The 21,496-nt window shown below is 38.7% G+C and overlaps 1 long non-coding RNA gene across 4 annotated transcripts in view; it reads right to left on the bottom strand.

Moving 5' to 3' along the window:
* The window catches only part of LOC310896804, a 47,186-nt gene that overhangs the window by 16,139 nt on the left and 9,551 nt on the right, over positions 1-21,496 (bottom strand). Inside the window, exons 3-5 of one of the 4 annotated variants that reach the window (XR_014581852.1) lie at positions 9,376-9,509; positions 6,651-6,727; positions 1,972-2,583 (exon numbers count right to left, since the gene is read on the bottom strand). This is a non-coding gene — a long non-coding RNA (uncharacterized lncRNA). Of the gene's footprint in view, positions 1-1,971; positions 2,584-6,650; positions 6,728-9,375; positions 9,510-21,496 lie in introns of those variants that run through there. The other 3 variants (XR_014581850.1, XR_014581851.1, XR_014581849.1) reach the window with 3 other exon arrangements.

Raw genomic sequence — 21,496 nt, forward strand, 5'->3', positions numbered from 1 at the left:
TGCTGAAGATATCATGAATAAATAACTTCATGGGAAAAAACAGTAATAAGAAACTTGTCCTTTGCTTTGGTGCTTTAGTTTACTTTGGCTTGTCTAACCAGTTTTTAAGGGAAAAATGTCTGAATGTATTTAAACAGGGACATAAAAGTTCCTTATGCCTCTCCATTTTCAATTGAAAGCTTTCTGAGACATTGCTAAGCAGTGGGTAGTTAAAAAAAAATAAAAATAAAAATCAATGCTGTTGTTTCTAGAGCTCTTTAAACATAAACCACAGAGACTGTTAGACGAGGAAGGTAATCATCTTAGTGGCTTATTACATGAACATCAGGTCAGCCAGATGTTAAAAGCCTCTAAAGTGGGGAACTCAAAGAAGAGTAAGAGTCACAATCCCTTGCATTTGAGGCCTGATCCAAAATGGACTTGATTTAACGTTTTCTGTTGACTTGAGTGGACAGTGGGTTAATGTGAACTGCTTTAGTACTTTCAGTTTCATACAGTCGTGCCTTAAGAATAATGTGAATGCAGCCTGGGCCTGATGAAGCCTCCATCAGTCATCCTCTATTTACTACACTGGACCACTGGTATAAAAAAATTTGGAGCCCCCTTCGATCCATCAAGGACTTGGCTTCATAAGTTTAATATGGATAAATAAATAAGTAACTCCACTAAATAAAGATGTTATGATCTAGAGAAAAAAAACCTTAGAAATTCAGTGACAGTCAGTATTAAGGACACATTGTGAGGTGTCTATACAGGTGCTAATCAGCACCTAAATAAGTGAGCACATGGGAAAGCAGCTCCATCTCTCCAACCATTTGTATAAATGGCTGTAGGTTATTTTATTCCAACAACAACCACAGAAATTGAGGATGAAATTTTCTTCAAGTCCAAAGGGAATCTAAGGATCTCATCATCCAGAAAGAAGGGAGGTGCCTCCAGCCTGAGCCTGTGCTAGGCAGATGCAGACAACACTCAGGAAATGGGCAATGTGCCATGTGAGAGGCCAGCAAGGGACCTAGCAGCAAGCCCATGTGCTGCTGCTGCCAGAGATCAGCCTGGAAGTTGACAGCTGAGTATCCTCCAGCTGCCACGCACATCCTGCATGTGTCCAGAGGTGGCTGTGGGTCACATACTGCAGCCAAACGAGTGGCTAGTGACATTACGGTCATACTGCCAGCAGTGCGAGGGGGGGCTTGCAAAGCAATGTCTCCCTCTAGCACATACACAACATGCACACACATACACACATAAGAGCCAAATTTCTTTCTGAAAGCTCTGCTATGTAGCAGATACGGAATCCGTGGCTTAGGAAAACAGGCCTCTCTATGCTTATCTGCAGAGCTGCACTGTTTTTGCAGTAATGTTAACTTACAGGTTTCTTGCCCGTGGGAAGTTTATTAGCAGCTCAAGGCCTAGGAACACAAAATGAAAAATAATCACAGAATCACAGAATATCCTGAGTTGGAAGGAACCCACAAGGATCATCAAGTCCAACCCGAAGAAAGTCAAGCAGATCCATGAAAGCAACATATTCTGGTGTTCACTTGTCTTATTAATGAAGAGAATGAACACAAATATATATATATATCTTTAAAAGTCTTCAAAGACCTAGGCCATTATTTATTTTTAAAACTGATCTATTCTACACTCCCCTCTTCTCAAAAGTTAAGCAGCCAACTTTTTTTCTTCTAGGAAGTTTCTTATCCCGTCACTAGTTTCTTAACTCCTTTCCAATGTACATGCAGGCCTATGATCAATGGGATAACAACAAAAAAGCTCCAAAACAGTGGCTGCCTGTGTGCTTCTGTCCAGCAGATCTGAGAAGACGGAATTTAAGCAGGCTCTTGGAGGTTCCTGTGAGGCATGCAGTCACCTCCAGGGTCCTTGAGGATTTGTGATCTAGCTCTTACACATTCAGGAAAAGGCAAGAAAGTTATGTGCATGCACACACATACAGATGTGTGATTTCTATTCTCCCGCAAAGCATGGATGAGAAGATCAAGCAATACTTTATAAATGGAAAATGGAGCATACTTAATGATGCACAAAATCTCAAGTGGCTTGAAGGTTTGTTTAGGACCATCAGGGACTTAATGCTCGTCCCAGCCTTATCTGAGCAAACCAGATCTCTCAGCTTGAAAAACAGTGCTAGAAACATAAGGGTCACTATCTATTTGCAGTAGCTCATGTTGGACCTGGCCACTTTATTTCAAACAAGGATGGGGAGAAAAATTCCTACAAAATAAACAAGACAAAAAGAAGAGATGGAAAATATCTTTACTCGGAATACTTTGAGTAGCCCAGATAACACCATTTTGAGCACTTAAATTCATCCAGCTACTTTTTTATTTATGACACTGATGTATACTTCTAAATAACAACGTTTACATTTGATTTAAGATAATAGCTGAAATCTGCTGCTGGAGACTGGAAATGTTGGTATAAACAAGGCCTTTTAGCCCAGTTCTGTCTTTGGCATGATACTTGCGGCTTTGTTTTTTGCAGTTCTTAGTGGAATCACAGTGCCCATGCTGGCTGCATTAAGGACAAATGTTGTTGCTTTTTAATCTTGCTTCCCATCTTCTGCATTTCACAAAAAAAAAAAATATCAGCCAGATATTCTAACCTCCCATAAATTGCATCTTTTGTCCCTTCTGCACAGGTTATAATAGATGATCAGCTGCACTAGGGCAATGTGTGTGAAAGCCTATAAATTTAAACTTGTCATTTTAAAAGTTAAGCCAGTATCCTTGAGCTAACCTGTGTATAAACAATATTTATTTCTGCTTTTCACCAATAACCATGGTGATGTCTCAGTGTCCATTTACGACCACACAACACCATTTCTGCTTAGCCACTAAATACAGACTCAAGCCAAGGATTTATGCAAAGATAACTCTTATCGGGATTTTATTTCTTTCTTGATGGATATAGTGACAGTTGTGTTACACTATGTATCCACTCACAGTATTTCTTCCAGTCCTTTGTTCTTAATTCTCCCAAATTCATTCCACTTGGAATATTTTAAATTATGTACTCTAATCCAGGAGATAGCATGATCTTTCCTCAAAATGAAGGGCCACCTTCAAGGTTTCTTCAGGAAGCCTTCCTTATTTGGAAAACATTCATCGGCGTTTACTTCAGATATTTCATAAATAACATAGGCACTCCAAATTCCCATATTGCTGTGGTAGCTGGGGTTGCTGATGGCACTCTAACAAACTTCTTGAAGGTTACAGTCAAAGCCCAGTGCCATAGCCAGACAGCTGCAATGGCTGGGACTGACTTCCACTCGCAAAACCCACAAGTGGTTTGTGATCTGTCCAAAGGGTAAAGAGACTTCCCATGCAATTATTGAAGCACTTTTAAGTCCAAAGATAACAGTTAGACTTTCTGTCTCCAACCAGCAGTAATTCTATCCTGCCAGTTGGTTATTCCTCAGTGCCTGTCACATTACTGGTCAGAATTGTCCCTTCCCTTACATTACAGAGAAATTTTTGCTCAAAATAAATAAGTAGTATGGAGGGCCTGGGAAGCTCCTAAACTTTTGTTTTTCTCTCAATACCAGGATATCTCTTGCAGTTAGCAAACAATGTAAATGATATGAAGGCGCTAAAGCACTGGAGAAAAAATGCTGATAAATGCTAAATAAATACACACAGGCTTATAGGTGTTATGTTCTAGAAATCCGAATTCTTTTACTGTTCTTTGTATATCTTCTGAAAGACAAACTCCTTCTTTGCCTGTTCTGTTGCCACCCAGATCCACATTTGAAGTTTTAGCATGTGTTTTTTTTACATAAAGCCTCAACACTTAAGTACTTGAAGTACCCTCCTTAGTTTATCCGAATTACCTCTGCATGAGATGAAGATACAATCAGCACTTGCTAAATCACCTTTCAGGAAAATGGTGGAAGGTGGTAATGGTTCGTTTGACAACTTACTACATCAATATAAACCTTTGTGAATGTCTAAAACATATCTTTTTTCCAATCATCTTCCAACTAACTTCATTGGCAAGTCTGTAGGTAGAATATATTTATCTAATGCAGAAACATTAATAACTAGCTTTTGTATAGCCCCTTCAGATGTGGATAGTTTTGTCTGGATTAATGACAGAAGAGGTTCATTTGGAATATTATGCTGGTGAAATGATGTTGGCCTATCTAGACTTTCTAATTTAACCTCAGGCTTCTGAGGATGAACCTATTTTGTACTGATATGTTTTGGCCTAGATATAAATCTTTCAGACTCCTTAACCCTTTTCAACAACAGTATTATGTGCATCTGGGACTTCAGTGTGTGGTAGAATCTAATTTGAAGGTTTGTCCCAGTTTCAGTTTTAATTCTTACGAGCAACCTTTTGCTCAACAGATTCACATTAGATCCTAGGACACAAGGATTACATAAGAGTCTGGATTTTTATTATTATTATTTGGGGGCGGGGGGGGGATTATATATGTTGATTTTTATATTTTAGCATTTATTTTAGTTAGTTTTTTAAAATTTTTTGTCTATATTACAGTTGTGACCAGGATCAGCCTTGTTGTGCACAGCCATAATACATGGAAATATATATATATATATATACACACATATAAATACACATATATTCTACAGGCCAGTCAGTCTCACCTCTGTGCCTGGCAAGATCATGCAGCAGATCCTCCTGGAAACTGTGCTAATGCACATGGAAAATAAGGAGGTGATTGGTGACATCCAACATGGCTTCAATAAAGGCAGATTGTGCCTGACAAATCTTGTGGCTTTCAACCATGGAGTTACAGCACTGGTGGATAGGGAAAACAACTGACATCAGCTACCTGGACTTGTGCAAAGCATTTCACGCTGTCCTCCATGATATCTTTGTCTCTAAATTGGAGAGACATGGATTTGATGGATGGACCACTCTGTGGGTATGGAACTAGCTGGATGGTCGCACTCAAAGAGTTATGGTTAACAGCTCAAGGTCCAGATGGAGATCAGTAATGAGTGGTGTTCCTCAGGGGTCAGTACTGGAACCAGAGCTGTTTAACCTCTTTGTTGGTGACATGGACAGTGGAATTGAGTGCACCCTCAGCAAGTTTGCCAATGACACCAAGCTGTGTGGTGCAGCCGACATGCTGGAGGGAAGGAATGCCATCCAGAGGGACCTGGATGGGCTTGAGAGGTGTGACTGTACAAACCTCATGAGGTTCAACAAGGCCAAGTGCAAGGTCCTGCATCTGGGTCAGGGCAATTCCAAGCACAGATACAGGCTGGGTGGAGAACAGTTTGAGAGCAGCCCTGAGGAGAAGGACCAGGGGTTTTTGTTGATGAGAAGCTCAACATGAGCTACCAATGTCCAGAAAGCCAACCATATCCTGGACTATATCAAAAGAAGCGTGGCCAGCAGGTTGAGGGAGGTGATTCTCCCCCTCTGTTCTGTTCTTGTGAGCCCCCACCTGGAGCACTGTGTTCAGCTCTGGGGCCCCCAGAACAAGAAGGACATGGATGTATTAGAATGAGTCCAGAGGAGGGCCACAAAAATGGTCAAGGGGCTGAAGCACCTCTCCTGTGAAGACAGGCTGAGGGAGTTGAGTTTGTTCAGCCTGGAGAAGAAAAGGCCTTGGGGAGACCTTATAGCAGCCTTCCAGTACCTAAAGGGGGCCTACAGAAAAGCTGGGGAGGGACTCTTTGTCAGGGAGTGTGGTGATAGGACAAGGCATAATGTCTTTAAACTAAAAGAGAGGAGATTTAGATTAGATATAAGGAGGAAAATCTTTACTGTGAGCGTGGTAGGGCACTGCCCAGAGAAGCTGTGGATGCCCCATCCCAGGAAGTGTTCAAGGCAAGGCTGGATGGGGCTTCAAGCAACCTGGTCTGGCGGGAGGTGTCCCTGCCCATGGCAGGGGGATGAAATTAGATGGTCCTTAAGGTCCCTTCCAAACTAAACCATTTTATGATTTTATGATTTTATGATTCTATGATATGTATATATGCATGTATGTATGTGTATGCTCCATGTATACTGATACATAACCATGTAACTGAAATCTGTCTTCACATCTTTCACATCTTGGATGCCTAATTATTTGTCTGTGTCACTACCTGGCAAGGTTCTATTTCCTTTCCTTTCAGGCATATATGTCTTCCCCCAAGATAAGAGAGTGCTCTCCTCTTTCCTTTTCCCAATCTCTTCAGGACTCTACCTCTTTGGTTTGAGAAGATGATTGACAGGCTGCTTTGCATTTTTGGCTGAATGCCCCATCTTGAGGCATTTCCGACACAAGGCCAATTAAAATATACATGCTCACCTAAACTGAACTAGATTTTAGAGAGCGGAAATATCTTCTGTAAGCTTGCAACTCTTCCAGCATGCTTTATATTTTGTTTACTAAGCCAGTTTGTTTTCTGCTCTAAGTGCAAATCGTTGCATTGTTCTTCACTGCTGCTTCCATTGCTGATTTTAATTTCATTACTTTAGGTCATGTGAAATTCACTTCTGCCTTCAATCATCTTGAAAATTGTCACTATTCATATGAAGCAACCTGTCCCATAGCATATCCTTTAGGACATTTCCAGAATATGAACTTTGTTGCTACAAAGCTACAGCTTCCATTTGTATCCTGATACATTGTGAATCATTTTCCAGTAACACCAGTAGCTTACCTAGTAAGGTGCAGGTACTCTTTTAAGAACTTTGCGGATTTTCAAAAGGCCTTCTCATCAGTTCTGAGGCTGAGAAACTGTAAGAGAAAAGAGATTTTGCTGCTACCTAACTCTGAGGAAAGAACTTCATACCAATATCTATCATCTCTTTCACAAGAAATCAGTGACTGCATCTTAAAATGAAATGATGATTTTCACTGGCTGCACTGACTCCCTTAATTTGTTATAAATTTTCCTGATTTTCAAGTGTTCCTTGTCAGCAATGTTGTTAACTCCTTACCAGAAAATTGCAAGCTGGAAATGGCTGCTGAACTTAACTATGGCATGACTGGAATGGGGGGGGGGGGGGAAGAACTACCGCTTAATGACAGGGAGTGAGAGATAGATGGAGTGTTATATTCTGGGGTAACCACAAGCTGACTGTAAGCCTGTTTTAGTTTTCTTAAATGAACAGCATCTCTTTGAGTCTGCCTGTCTTTTAGTTTTGCCACCAGACTCTGCACTTCTCAGACCTTTTAAGCATGGCTTTTATTTTTCAAATGAAGTTCAGATATGTTCAGCTGACTTTTCTTTACACACAGAAATGCTGCAGATGTTGTAAAAGATCATCAGACTCCAGATTTCATATCCTCCACCTCCCGAATATTAAAATGAGGCTCTTAGTGAGGCAGATGACTGGTTTCTAAGACAAAAAATAAAAATAAAAAATAAATAAATAAAAATGAAAAAAAAATAAAAAATGCATAGTAGTCTTTCATCTTGATTTGGATTAAACCATCTGTACATAAATTATGAATGCTATAAAAAGCATAATTTCCAAAAATTAATGAATCAGAAAGGTTCACATATCAGTTCTGATTCACAGTTTTTTGTACTCAAGAGATTTTTTTTAGGTGTTTCAAATCCAAAGCAGGTATCTCCAGGCAAATGTAAACAATGTGATTTATATCCATCCCTGTGTGTGTCTGAAGATGGCTGTCTACTGCTGTATGAAAATTGGACCAGTGACCAGCTGGCAATTCTCCATTGCCTCTTGACTAACTTTCTCTGTAGGTCAGACTCCAGGAACAGAAGAAGTGACCTCTACAGTTATTTAAACATTTCTCTACCATACCACATCTTCCATACAGATTTGGAGGACAGTAATGTTACATGAGTATTTGTGGGCTAGTGGTGCTTACAGGTCTGATATTTATTAACAGCAATGTGTGAAGAACATACTGGCTTAAAATGAAATAGACAATCTTTTTTAATCACTTACCTTAACTAATCCCCAAATTTCCATCCTCAGTTCCAAAGTGGGACTTTGGTAGAATATCCACAACTAAGTTAAAATCTAAGACTCAACCTTTTTCACTTTACCTTGTAGGTCCTCCTTAGTACTAAGGGAGGAACTCCTCCCTTCTTTGTCTAGCCAGAAGCATCTCAGTCCTATAAGGCCCGGTATGTTACATATCCAAGTCCTGCTGGAATTCACTCTGCTTCTTTTATGCAATACCAAGCCAAGATGAGTCACAAGGATGTGTCATGGTAACTGCACAAATACCATGGGAAGGGGTAGTGTTTCTTTTTAGGAAGGAGGGTTCCATCTAGGGTTGCAGCAAAGCAGTTACTCAGTGAAGTGGTATGAAGATAATTAGATAGGTATGAGGGGAGCAGACATATTTGTGCATGTTTAGGGGAAAGTGGCATAAAACAGAATAAGGGACATTTTTTCTCAATCCTAATTCCCAAGGATTTGGAAGGAGGGGAGTAAAGAACTGGGGCTAAACAATATGGATTAATTGTGGTGCCAGATGGAGAACAGGGCACAAATTTGAAGAGAATAAAAAGTGGAAGAAAATTGTCTAGAGGGATTAAGAGTTGATGGTACAAGAAGGTTATGTGTCAAACAGAAGGCTGCATATTCTGTTGTAGACACCTACAAGTGATGTACTGCAATATGTAATTCTTTAAATGATTTTAGTCCTTTTTCAAGACCACCTCTTGAGGAGGTATAGTGATTCAACCAGGAAACAGAGACAGTAGCATTTATCTTAGGTGTCAATTCATACCTAAAAGCCTCATACCCTTTCGCCTTCAATTACCAAACTGACCAAGCTATTGAATGAAAGCAAAGTATGTAAAAGCATTATCAAATAAATTTATATGTGATTTTAAAATATTTACAGTTTGACTATAGGCTGCAAGAAAGACTAATTCATTCAGTTAAATATTTTCTTACTCATCAAAGTAACCATCAACAGGAAACCTACTAGACCAGTTGGAAATGGATGGGCTATTTCATATTCCCCTTCTTCTGTTGCATAATGTTAAAAGGAAATTAAACTCTCTGCATTTGACATTCAACAAAATACAAACACATGACTTCTGTTTATTAACATATGATACACCACACATAAACAATCAAGCAAACTTCTAGAATTGTGTATCAACTCAGAAAGAATTTGTTTAACTATATTAATGGACTTAGAAGAAAGCTTATTAAACATTATGTACGCTGCTAGTACCAAATTATGGTATAAAAAAAAAAAAAAAGATTTAGGTAAATTTAATCTTCTTAGATATACTTATGAAAGTTATACACAAAACACGACAATTGCTTTTATCTCAGAAATTCTCACAACATTTCTCATTGTTGTTTCTTTTTAAAAGACAAAATTCTTTCAGGTTTACTATTTGGCATTTGAAAAATAATTTGAACAATGTGGATGCAATATGTTACCTAAGTCTGTCAGTTAAATTGTCAGGCAGTGTAGGAAGACAGATGTTCCATTTGTGCTTAGCTTTTATCTTCAGTAAATCTTTTCTGTTGGTTCCAAAATAACACAGTAGTATCACAAATGATCACTTTACAACCTGAAATTGAGCAAAAGTTTCATAAATAATTCAGCAGCCAAATTCCACCTCTTCTCTTGTTGGTAAATTTTGTATTAATAGAGAATGTTTATCATTTTAATTAAACAGGAAAATTGTTTTGCAATAATTCTGTAGTTTATTCAAGAGCATCTGTTTTCATTATCCAAGACTGGAAAATTGAACTGTTTTGATTGGATGCATTAGTCACAAGATATGGATAAGAATGCTTCCACTTGGCAAGTATTCCTTCCTATTTGTTTAAAATGTGTTTTTTTCAGTAAACATTCCTGAGAAAAGATCCCCAACTAACAATGGCCACATGAGGCCAATGTTTAAAGTCACACACTAGCATATTTCAGAGATGACTCCAGCAGGGTCCCTGTTCAACCAATTCCTTCTCCTTTTCATTTATATACTGCAGATGGAAAAGAAATGGCACACAGACTGTGGAATTTTGGTCTTGGCAGCAGAATAAGTCTTCTCTGAACATTAGACTGTCAGGTCCAGATTTTTTTTTGCCACTGAGAACTACTAACAAGGTTGAACTCAGGGTAATTAGACCAACTACAGCTTCCTTTCCCAGTTAAATCCCCACATTTTACCAAGACCAAACACTTACTGATTCTTGTGCTTAGGGCATGGCAATGAGATATCTCAAGATTCACTTATTCAGGCCTCCTAGGAAACGGTGGGTCTGTCTGTCTGTCTGTCTAGGCTTATGTGTTTACAGGAACACAAATAATAGCAAGATTGAGGTGGGTTTGCTGTTGATGGACTTGCAACACACCAGGCCTATACTTGTATGGATGCTTTCCAAAGAGACTGAATGCAAATGCGTTCCTGCCTGATTGCCACAGAGCCTGCAGGTACACATGGGCTGTTGAGGAAGAGTTGGTTATATGGGGTTTGCATTACAGATTTTTAGTGACACCAGGCTTTAGAGTGACCTTAAGGTCATATGTAATTACTGATGTAGACACAGAGAATGAATGTGGTATAAGGAAGACACAAAGCGCTGAAGGATTTTTCCTGCTTTGGATTTGTGTTTCTCCCACAATCACTGTGGTCTTAAATCTTAATGAAAAAAGCAAGAAAGGATTATAAATAGTGGAGACTGAAGAGACCTGTTTTGTTTTGTTTTGTTTTTTAATTCAGTTAAGAAACAGTCTGTATCTAGCAAAGACAAAAAATATTGCTGGTGTTTTACACCAATTTTACCCTTTGGGACATTCTGTTTATTTTGTTTCTTTGGCTAAACATTTGGAGTAAAAATGAAGATGAAAATCTTGGAAGGAACTTTTAAAAACAAGAAATGTACTCCACCCTTATTACAACATTTATTCTTGTTTAGCCAAACATTTTTCCTTTAGCAAATGATCTGATATAGACACTCATACGGAAAAGGCATAAAAGACATCAGCCCCATCTTTTCAGGCAAAAAAAGGAATTAGGAGGGGTGAAATGTGTGAATGAATGAAAGAAGACAAGGAATATAAAATTAATATAGGAAAGTAATCTCCCATCAATGAATAAAACTAATGACTTACATAATATCCTCCTGAGTCCATGATGAAAAATTTATATTGAATTAAAAATCACATAAGCTTCATGGTGGCTTCTCTTTGTGAGGGAATAGTAGAGCTGGTGTAACCAAGCATATGAACAAGGGAGAAAGCATATGAAGAGGTGAGGAAAAGAAGGAGTAAATAAACCTAGCAATACAAGAGTCATATGGGTAAACATTTAAAAAGTAAAAGTCACAGTAACCTACACCTTAACCTTCCAAGACGTTTAAGTGAGAGGAAGACATAAAATGAAACCTGCAATAGTTCAGGAAGCTATCAAAGATGTGGCCTTTCCCCGCGTTTATAGCTAGATTTTATTGCTGGAGTGTTTTGCTGTTCGCTCAAGGTTAGCAATTTATGCTTAAAGTTTCTTTCTTAGAGCTAAACTGCTTGCTGGAGTGGCCCCTTGGGTCAGCAGGGCTTTCAGCAGAAAGTGGTCACATACATCACCAGTCCCCTGAAGTCCATATAATTGGCTTTGCTGACCTACACACAGAGGTATTAGAGCACACACTCTCCAAAAATTTCCTTGAGGACTTAAAACAGGGACCATTAAGTTTCCTGACATTCTTCGTATCTCCCAGCACAGTTTTCTTCAAAACTTGATTTGACATAATCTAAGTCCTAGGCCAAAAACACTGTATGGTTTGCATTCATTTTTTTCTCATTATACTACAAATTGCTTCTTGATTACTAAGGCCTGTTAAATAAGGAACCCATTGAATCAGAGATGTTTTCAAAGACCATGTTGGCTACTATGTGTAATCAGCACCTGCACCGCAGAATTCTGTCATGCAGCACAGGGAGTGCCAATATCTCCCAGAGAAGCCTGTTAAAAGCTTAACTTCGAAGTAAGCCCTGATTTGAGTGTGGGGGCTTGCATTAAATGACGTTCCTATGATTCTAGAATCCTGTGAGTCACAATATTGACTCAGCAGTGGAGGTTGTGAAGAGGGCAGAGAAATCCTATTTAACAAGTAAATACATTTAATCACTCCAAGAACATGGGTGCTCAAACAGTACAATTCAATTTCTACCGGAAATCTAGAAACTTAAGGATATATATAACAGCATCATATTTACTTTTTCTGAATATGCCTCCACTTTTTATATATTAAAAAAAAAAAAGCTTTATCACAGAATTTTGCTTATTAGAAATTACTACACTTCAGGTGTTTTTGTTAGTTTGTTTAGTTCAGAAGTAATTCACATTCATCCCACCTAACTGTACCTCAAGACTTAACACAAGAGATTTCATTTCTTTACAGATTGCTACCTTAAGCAGGCTTATAATGGAAACCGCTTTGCCATATTTTTTGTTTTGCACATGTTGAGAATGAGTCAATGTACACTACCAAAGGAGGTATTACAGCACTTTTAAGTAAAGCTATGATATTGAGAGAAATGAAGTTTCACACCGGCGTTATAATACTTGCAGTTATACTACATTAATGAACTGTGATCCGGGTTGGAAGCCACTGTTTTAGTTGGTAGATGTCAATGCTACAAAGGACTTCTTGTGATAAGCTAACACTTTCTCTTACCTCACAAAGGAAGTTGCTTCATAAAATTAAATAATTATACCCAAAACCTTAGCAATTTTTTTATGTGCTATAAAGCGGTGCCTATAGAACAGAACACAGAACTGGCTTCAAAATGCAGACACAGGGTGAGAAGTAAAGCACTAATCCCTTTAAACTTCAGTAGGCTGAGCATCATCCCCAAACACCAAGTATGTGCTGAATGGCCTTAGGAACAGTAAGCAATATCCAGTTCTCTTAAACACAAAACAACTATTGCAGCTTTCTGGTTTAACAATTTCCACCTGGCAGGTGTCTCAGTCTGCAAGATAATCATTCAGCTGTTTCCTAAGACACTAGTTTTCCTGCCTCAGCTGGCTTTTTCTTTCAAGCCTTTTCCGCAAATTAGATGCTCATTGCAAGGTGCCAGAAAGAGCTTCTAAATGTTGTATTCAAGACAGCTTCTGTGATCTCCCTAGTACATATTGTGTCTAAATATATGTTTATTTTCCATATTAACATAAGCACATGACATTTATTTGGAATTCTGGAATAATACCATTTCATTCCATTAGACACAAATCATGAAATCATATACCTGTCTCCATTCATAATACAACACTCTCAGCAGTTTACTTCTAAATTTTCACACATTCATTATATATCATCTTCTCAATATTATCTTCCTCTAAAATAAGGATATTTCTTTTTCTCCTAGACAACCCTGCTTAGGAGGAGAGGAAAAGGAGGTCCCATCAAAACTTTCATGATCTTCTACTTAGCTCTGCCAATCTCTGGCAGCTCAAGTGTCCAATTTCTGAGGCTGAAAGACAATGCATTTGATGAACATCTGACAGTTTGCAATATATAATTACCTCAGGTCAATGGACTGCCATGGACATAATTCTCCACATCTGAAACCTGAGAATTTCTAAGTTGTTGCTTTTCATCACATACTGAGATGAAATATGATTTCAAAATAACAAAAATTCTCCATGATATGGAATGACTGTTTCCACTGATTTCTAGCAAAACACCAATTTCCCAGAACTATGCTGGCTAACTGTTCCTTCATCCAGCATGACATTTATCTGATCTGAATTCTAAAAATGTTCATCTCTGGTGTTTTCAAGACAACCTTTTTTTTCTACTGAAATGTCGAAGTGAAAACATGAGTGAATTTATCTAAATTATATTTCCCTGATAGTAGGAAGCCATCCAATTAGTGAAACAGTGCAAATTCATTTCCAAGGTTATAATTTTGGCTTTTAGGTTTGCTTGGACCTGCATAAACTCAAAATGGGTATAAATGTACATAGGAGGGATTAATACTCTCATACACTAAAGTTTCTCCAAAGTTGAAGGCGTGATAAATAAGCTTGTCATGATCTTTAGCATTTTGATATAGCAATACCCAAAACACAACTGTATCTCTAGATACTGCTATTTTTGAAAGGATCCATTAATCATTTAGCTATTTTTTCTACTCCTTTTTGTTTCCTTTTACAGAGCCTTATTATTAAAAAAAAATAAAATAAAATAGATTTTTCCTTTGTGATGTGAACAAATCCTGCCAAAATAATTTTGCCTAACCAGATCATTAAACTCTGTTAGGTTAGATCCATGGCAGAGTCTGCAATATCTTCAGATTGCTGATGGATTTTCTTGAAGCTCTTTTACTTCCAGCTCCTGTATCCCCCCTTGGCCACGTGAAGTCTCCTCAGGCAGAATACTTACTGCTTCTCACTTTTGCCATCATCCAAAACTATTTTTTCATAGAGAATATAGCACTGGCTTTGAGTACTTCTGTGCTGGCTTGTTATGAGTTTTACTTTCTCCATACTTTTAAAATTCAGTTCTCTCCTCATTACTCCTTTTTTTCTGAGGCTCCAGTCAACATCTGACACAGAAAATTTTGCTGACAATTATCATCTTATTTGTAGACCTTTGCATATTCATATGCAAATATCCCAATTCATACCTTCACACATCACACTCTGTAGAATATTTCAGTACCTCCTGATACCTTTGCCACTCCCCTAAATGAAATATCCATTTTCAGTTGGATCACTTGGAATCAGCTTCAAGATGAGTGTGACATCATGATAAAAATTGCTTGCATATGTAAAGATAGAGATAGAAAATATACAACAAAATACTTTTTTTCTTTTGTTCTCAGGCATGTTTTTACATGAACTCTTCAAGAGAAGGAAAAGATGGAAAAGACAGGGAGAATGTCCTAAAAAAGGGCAAAGAAGACAAGATTAGCTCGCAGATGCCTTTATCTGAGGACACTAGAACTGTTTATATCCCACTAGAAGCAAATATCCCTTGCTTCACTGAGATGTGGGAGAGCATTGTCTGCCTTTCCAATTCACCAAGTTACATCCGTAACTAGGAAATCACAGCTTCAGCCTCCTTGTAAAGCATGCATTCTTATGAAAGAAATTTTTATTTATATAAAAAGAACACATGTAATTTATTTTTTAAATAAGTAAAGTCTCCCTAGAGAATTTGGCAGGGAACTGTTATTCTAATACTTTTGGCTATGTTTGCAAGATGATCTTGATAATTTAAAATATCATAGGATGTTTGCAGGAACAATAGAACAGATTCCTGAACTGGTGTAAATTGGCACAGCTCCACAAACATCAAAGGAGCAATGCCAGTTTACACCAGCCCATCAGTGTTCACAAATTAAATGGATGTTTTGTGGTTTACTACATGTCAGAAAACTTGTAGTGCAACTCAAGCCCTCATAAGCTATGCCATAAAACTATTTGATTTTTAATATATTGGCAAAAGCAAACTTTATCATCTGAATACTGACCTCAAATGGTTCTTTAATGTCAGAGTTAAAACCCGTGTCTTCAATGCTTCAGAGAATGAGTGTGCAAAAGAGGCTAATGACTGGATACCCTGAAGGACAGGCCAGATTTGTTCCAAACACATGTGCACACCAAATGAAAATGCAATGCTTTTCAACACTTGTTGATGAAAATGTATTCTGAGTAAAGTTTAGCTGAAGTTTTATTCTGAAGTAGCTCCCTTTCTACTGACATTAAAGCACCCTCTTAAGATGCACACTTTGGTTTTCAGATTAAAGATACCATCTTTAATGAAATTAAAGTTTCAAAGAACATATGAACTCTAATGGGGAATAGCAACATTTCAACATTTTCCAAAGCTTTTTTGAACTTCTCTTTGGCTCAAAGCTTTTAAAAATATTATATGTGTACATACATACACTCACTATAAAATCTATAGATTTATATATTTCTAAAAAAAAAACAAAAAAAAAACAAAAAAAAAAAAACAAAAAAAACACAAGAACTAAGAACTATGAAGAGTGAGATTTACTAGCATTAATTATACATGAAATACATGATACTTTTACACAAAAATAATGACTTATAGAAAAAAAAACACACCTATCTAAGTATCCAAAATCACTTAACAAACATCCTGTGAGCTCCAAAACTTTCATTTGACAGAACTGCATGTGATTAGACTCATTAATGTCATTCAGATATATTAAATGTCTCTCTTACTTTCAACCACATTAGGAACAGAACCATAATCAAAGAGTTCATCCAATTTCCAAACGCAAAGAAGAACAGTACAAAGGACAGGAAGAACCCTAGGGTAGGTGACAGACAACGGAAGGAGAGGAGTTAGCTGAGATGGCATAACAATTCTGCTCAAGGTACCAGAATAAGAAAGAGGGTCTGTCCACATAGCAAGCCAGCACCTCAAAACCTAGAGCCACTTGCACCCAGAAGCATCCCATCTTCTTCTGAGAAACTCTTGTCCTCCTAATTCTCCCCCAAAATCTTGAAGTTCACTTTATATTTTCCGCTGGCTGGCTTTAAATACTAAGATAGTCTGACTGCCACTTCTTTCTCGCTTTCCTTTGCATACTTTGAAAGATTAACTGACAACTATTGCAGATACTCTTATAGACCACTGCAGCTAGCTGAGCTGGAAGCTTCACCTGTTTTGTTATTGGTGGTTGTTGTTTGTTTTGTTTTGTTTTGTTTTTACAGAAACAAAATACTGGCTCATGCTCTACTAGGATTTCGAAACCATGACATGTACATACCAAATAACCAGCTGGCTCAAATTTTAAGGGCAGAAGAGTAGATGTCTGGTAAAACGCAGGGCATGGCAGCCCAAAGCATCCAGTCTTGGATCACCTTTCTTAAACATTATATTCAGCAGTCCTTTTCCATTTTAGTTAGATGGAGTGAGATAAGGATGCTATTAAGCCTTCATTTCCTTCAGCATATTTATTATGATAGAAAGCTGTGCAGAAGTTGCTTTTCTATTAATTCATCATATGTTGGCTTTTGCAAATGTTTCAAAACCTGCCAACTAAAAAGAGACTGCTACTATGTCAGGCTATTCTAGTAAAAACACTTTCCACGTGTACACTTTCTTTAACCCTGATACAAGCACAGAAGGGAAAATCTGCTCCTGATCCCTTTTCCTGTCTTTATGAAGTATAAAATCACACCCATAAATTTACAGCAGAATGGAAGTCATACTCCATAGCTCTAAAATCAAGAGAAATTGAGTTGATGAAGTACTTGCAAAACCAGCAAGTCTGCTTGGCACCAAAGATAAATCTGAAGGAGTCCTTCAGAATTGCCCACCCCAAGAGGTAACAGGTAGTGATGTGGATAAGAGCTAGCAGAACAAGTACTGCTAGGCAAAACTCCAGGGTCTGTCACAACTAAGTGAACAGTATAGATGACAATTTTTAATGTGGATCGGACAGAACCAGGTAGTTATCTTTCATTTTTAACACAATTACCCACAAAATGTGCCAAAGAACTGTCAAAGCTATTAGCTCTAGTAATGCACGCTAGTAGAAAACTATCATATTTACAAGCAATAATGCAACAAGTCTGTATAGAAAGTATTTCTTTATAATTACCACCAAAAAAAAAATAGTCTGCCACAGCAATTTATGTCACTGCAAATGTTATTTTTGCTTATAAATGTTTCTTATATTTTGCTTTAGAATATATTTACAGTGAAAGAAAAGGGCAAGAAAAGCTCTTAGCTTTCCATTCAGTAACAAGTAGTTCCCAACAATATAATGAACAAGGACAACAAAAATCTGGGCCATTATTCACAGCCACTGCAGCTAAAATGCCTCTGCCAACTCTGCCGAGAATATTCAGTCTATGATACATGCATACTGTGTAGAGGTCTCAAAGTACAGGTATTACTAAAAGATGTATATCTCCTGTTGGAATATATGAAACCATTTGAATTAATTATATCCAGAACCCCCTTTCAATAAATTAGTAACACATTTTAAACACTATTTACACTGTTCCTCCTTCCCTTGGAGGAAACTCATTGTGTTTAACTGAGGAAAACATCTGAGATGCCAAGAATGATGGTGATTTATGGTTTCTCAGTAAAAGTCAAATACTCCTCTGAAACGTAAATGAAGAAATAATCCATGAGCACTGTGAATGTATTCCAGAGATATCGCTTAGCTTGGTCCTGAACTTGGAAGATGTTTCCTGTCAGTGGATCCCTGTTTGATGCAGACTATTCTGCCAAACTGTGGACTTAAACACCGGGATAGCTGTATTTCTTTCAGACTGCATTTTATTTCACCTTAGCCTGCAAATACATCAAGGAAATGTCCTGTGCATTTCTACAACATCAAATGCCATGGAAGGATCATCAGGCTGGACTGGATCACTTGACCTCTAGTGCTACTTTAATACAGAACAAAATGATCATAATTGAAAACACCATTTGGCAGGTTGCTGTTAAATATGTATTGGACTATTGCCTTAGACCCGTGTTTTATTTAATGCTCTTGTTCATAGGTTCTGTTTTCTGTTATGTTTTCATTTTTTTGACTGCGGACCAAATATGCATTGCAACACTTTCTGCGGGATGCCGTTCAACACTTTCATTCAGCAAGGCAACCCGCCGCAGGCAGCACCCCAGGCCCAGCAGCGCCCAGAGCCACCACCTTGCCACCCGCACCCCAGGGCTGCCTGCACCCGGGGGCCAGCCTTCACCCCTTGCCACCCCTAGGAGGGTCACACACACACCATGGGCTTTGTCTCCACCACCCCTGAGATCCTGGAGGTGGCTAGAAGGAGCTGGCTGTGGGCTGAGCAGACCCTGGGGACAAGAGAATAGTGGCGGGACATCTGCTGACTGCCAGCAGTGTCTCTTTGCTCCTTTTCCAACCCCGGGCCATGCTGGGCAGTGGTAGTGACACTGCTGCCACCAGGCAGGGTGTCTGGGGAGCCGGGGAGCTGGGCTCACCTTGCCACAGAGCCTGGTAAGCCACAGCCCTGCAGGCCTCCCTGTAACGGTGGTTCAGGCAGGCCCTAAGGAAGAGTTGGGAATGGCTGTGGACCCAAACTCCTGCACTCCTGGCCTGAAGAAAAGGGCCTGGCACAAGGCTGTTGCCAGGTTACTGAAGGCTGGCATGGGGCGGTGCATTCAGCAAAGGGCTAGTGCCATAGATGCAAGGCTGGGACACTGGTGGGAAGTTGTTCCCTGTCACCTTGCACCCCAGCACAAGCACAATGGAAGTGCCTGGCTGGATGCTGCCTTCCTGGCCAGTCCCACTGAGACCCCAGGATTTAGCAAGGGAGACAGGCAGGCAGCAAGGGAAGGAGATGTATTCCTGCCATGAACCCCCAGGGGGTCACCGCCTCTTCTTCTATGTCAGCTCAGTGGAGGCAGCCTGCTGATAAATAGCAGGGCTTTATTTTCTGGTAGCTTCTACACTGCAGGAAAAATGCTCTATTATTACCTCCCTGCAACACAGTCTGAGGCAAAACATGCTGTGCCATGCAGGAACTAAGGAGCTATGCTGCTACAGGCAGATCACGTGTCAAATCACTAGAGCAATATGCAGTGTGTCACTTGGTGTTTGAGTTACACCTTCACACCTACAGGTGGACCTTAACACTTTATCTGTCCAGTCCCACCTGTCACTGCAGGGGAAGTAAAAAAGCCTAAAACAAAGGTGTTTTGTACTGGGACAATGGGAGGCAGTGCTCATCACATCCTCTCACGTCAGGGACTGGGAGATGATAAAAAGTGTTGCATTGCCTCAGACAGACCATGCCTACTATGGCTTATCCAAGACCCCTTTCTATAGACAAAGTGGAACCAGACTCAGCAGTGAGACTGCTCAAATGCTGCTCTTCCAAACCGGTTCAGCCATTGACTCAGAGTTTTGATTTTTCTGTCCAAGTAATTCAAGCAAGTGTCATTTGAGGTTTTCACAGAGGGACTTTGATTTTGTTTTCTTTCCCTGTTTTTCATTTCTACACTTCCTTTTTCTTTCAAAAAGTGGATAAAAGCCTTTCATTAAACACTTTTAAAAACCTCAAGGAAATGTGTCAAGAAAATGTTTCTTACTATGGAGCTCTACTCTTCTGTTCCAATTATCAGACAACTTCGATAGGAAACAGTTTCAGTTTTACCAGCTGAAATATCTGAAGGTCCTTCTAAAAAACTGCTCAGCTTTCTGCTGTGTGGTTGTCACTCTTGGCCGCCATGTGGCTGCAGACCCAGGGAACCTTGCTGTCCAGGAGATGAGAGGCTGTAAAGGTCAGACCCGAATCTCCATTCTTGACATTTACACATTGTCTGAGATATTTATATCTCTTTTGTTTGTTCATTTTAACAACTTTCTGTTCCGTCTCAACTTCAGCAGTTTACAGGGGAACCTACCTTTGATTTAGATAATTTAATAGACTTTAGCTAATTGAATAGGTATTGCATTGTACTGGATAAATATACTCACCAGAATCTATAAAATGTGTTATAGTCAATAGAACCATAAGCTCTTGTTCTCTTCCCTATATTTTTTCCAAAGAAAATTTTATTTTAAAAGTTATGTGCCTCTGGAGTGTGAAATTAGAAAAGCTAAGAAAGGTATATGATAACAGTATCTCCAAAATGATCGCCTTAGCAGCTCCTTTTTAAGAAAGCTTGAGTCAGATTTACAAAAACACTAGCCATTTTAATTTTTGTTAATCCAAAACATACACAACAGTAGTCTGAGGTCCTAAATCATTTGTGCTTTTAAAGCAAGGGATGAGAGAAAGGCCAGTAAAAACATCAGAAACCCAGAGAGGAGGGAGGACTTTGGAGATAAAATTCTGTCTGGAGACCTGGTTTTCAAGTTTCTTCTTTCTCCCATGCTTTGGCTTTTGTAAAATGCCCAAGTTGAAACAAACTGGTAGATTTCCTGGACTGCCTGGGGTGGGAAATCTATCACTGCTGAGGTACAGTGTAAGAATTACTATAGATCCTCTGATACAGAGATTTTATTACAATTTTCTCTTTAAAACTACTCTCTTTACTGGGTAAAGTTAGAAAGGCAATAAAATTCATAATGCCTGACAGAAGTCTATCTACCTAAATCCACTGACTGACACTGAACCAGGGAACCTCTTCAGGCCTGGGAGGTAACTGTGTATTTTGCATACAACCTGATTTCCCAAAGCAGATGATGCTCTGATTTCTTTAATTATATGGCATTACGACCCTAAAATGGAAAGACACTTTTCAAGAAAAGTACTAGGAAGGTAGAACATTTTGAATTACAAGTGATTCTTGCTCAGTTGCTTAATCTGAATTTGAAGAACAGGTAACACTCAGATAACACTGACCACCTATTAAAACAATAGTAATTGTATTTCTTGCCATAAAAGGTCTGTTCTTCCCATTTTTCTTGGACAGTGTAATTCATATATGAATTACATATGAAAAAAATAATATATATATATGATGCATGTGAATATATGTATCAGACAGCAAATCTGATACAGAGTTCAGGTTACTGTTAAGCATTTTTATCTATTTATTTATTTTTGCTGGCCATGATAAAGCAAATACC

Source organism: Anser anser (assembly GCF_964211835.1).
Source record: "Anser anser genome assembly, chromosome: 3".
In the NCBI taxonomy this organism is placed as follows: domain Eukaryota; kingdom Metazoa; phylum Chordata; class Aves; order Anseriformes; family Anatidae; genus Anser; species Anser anser.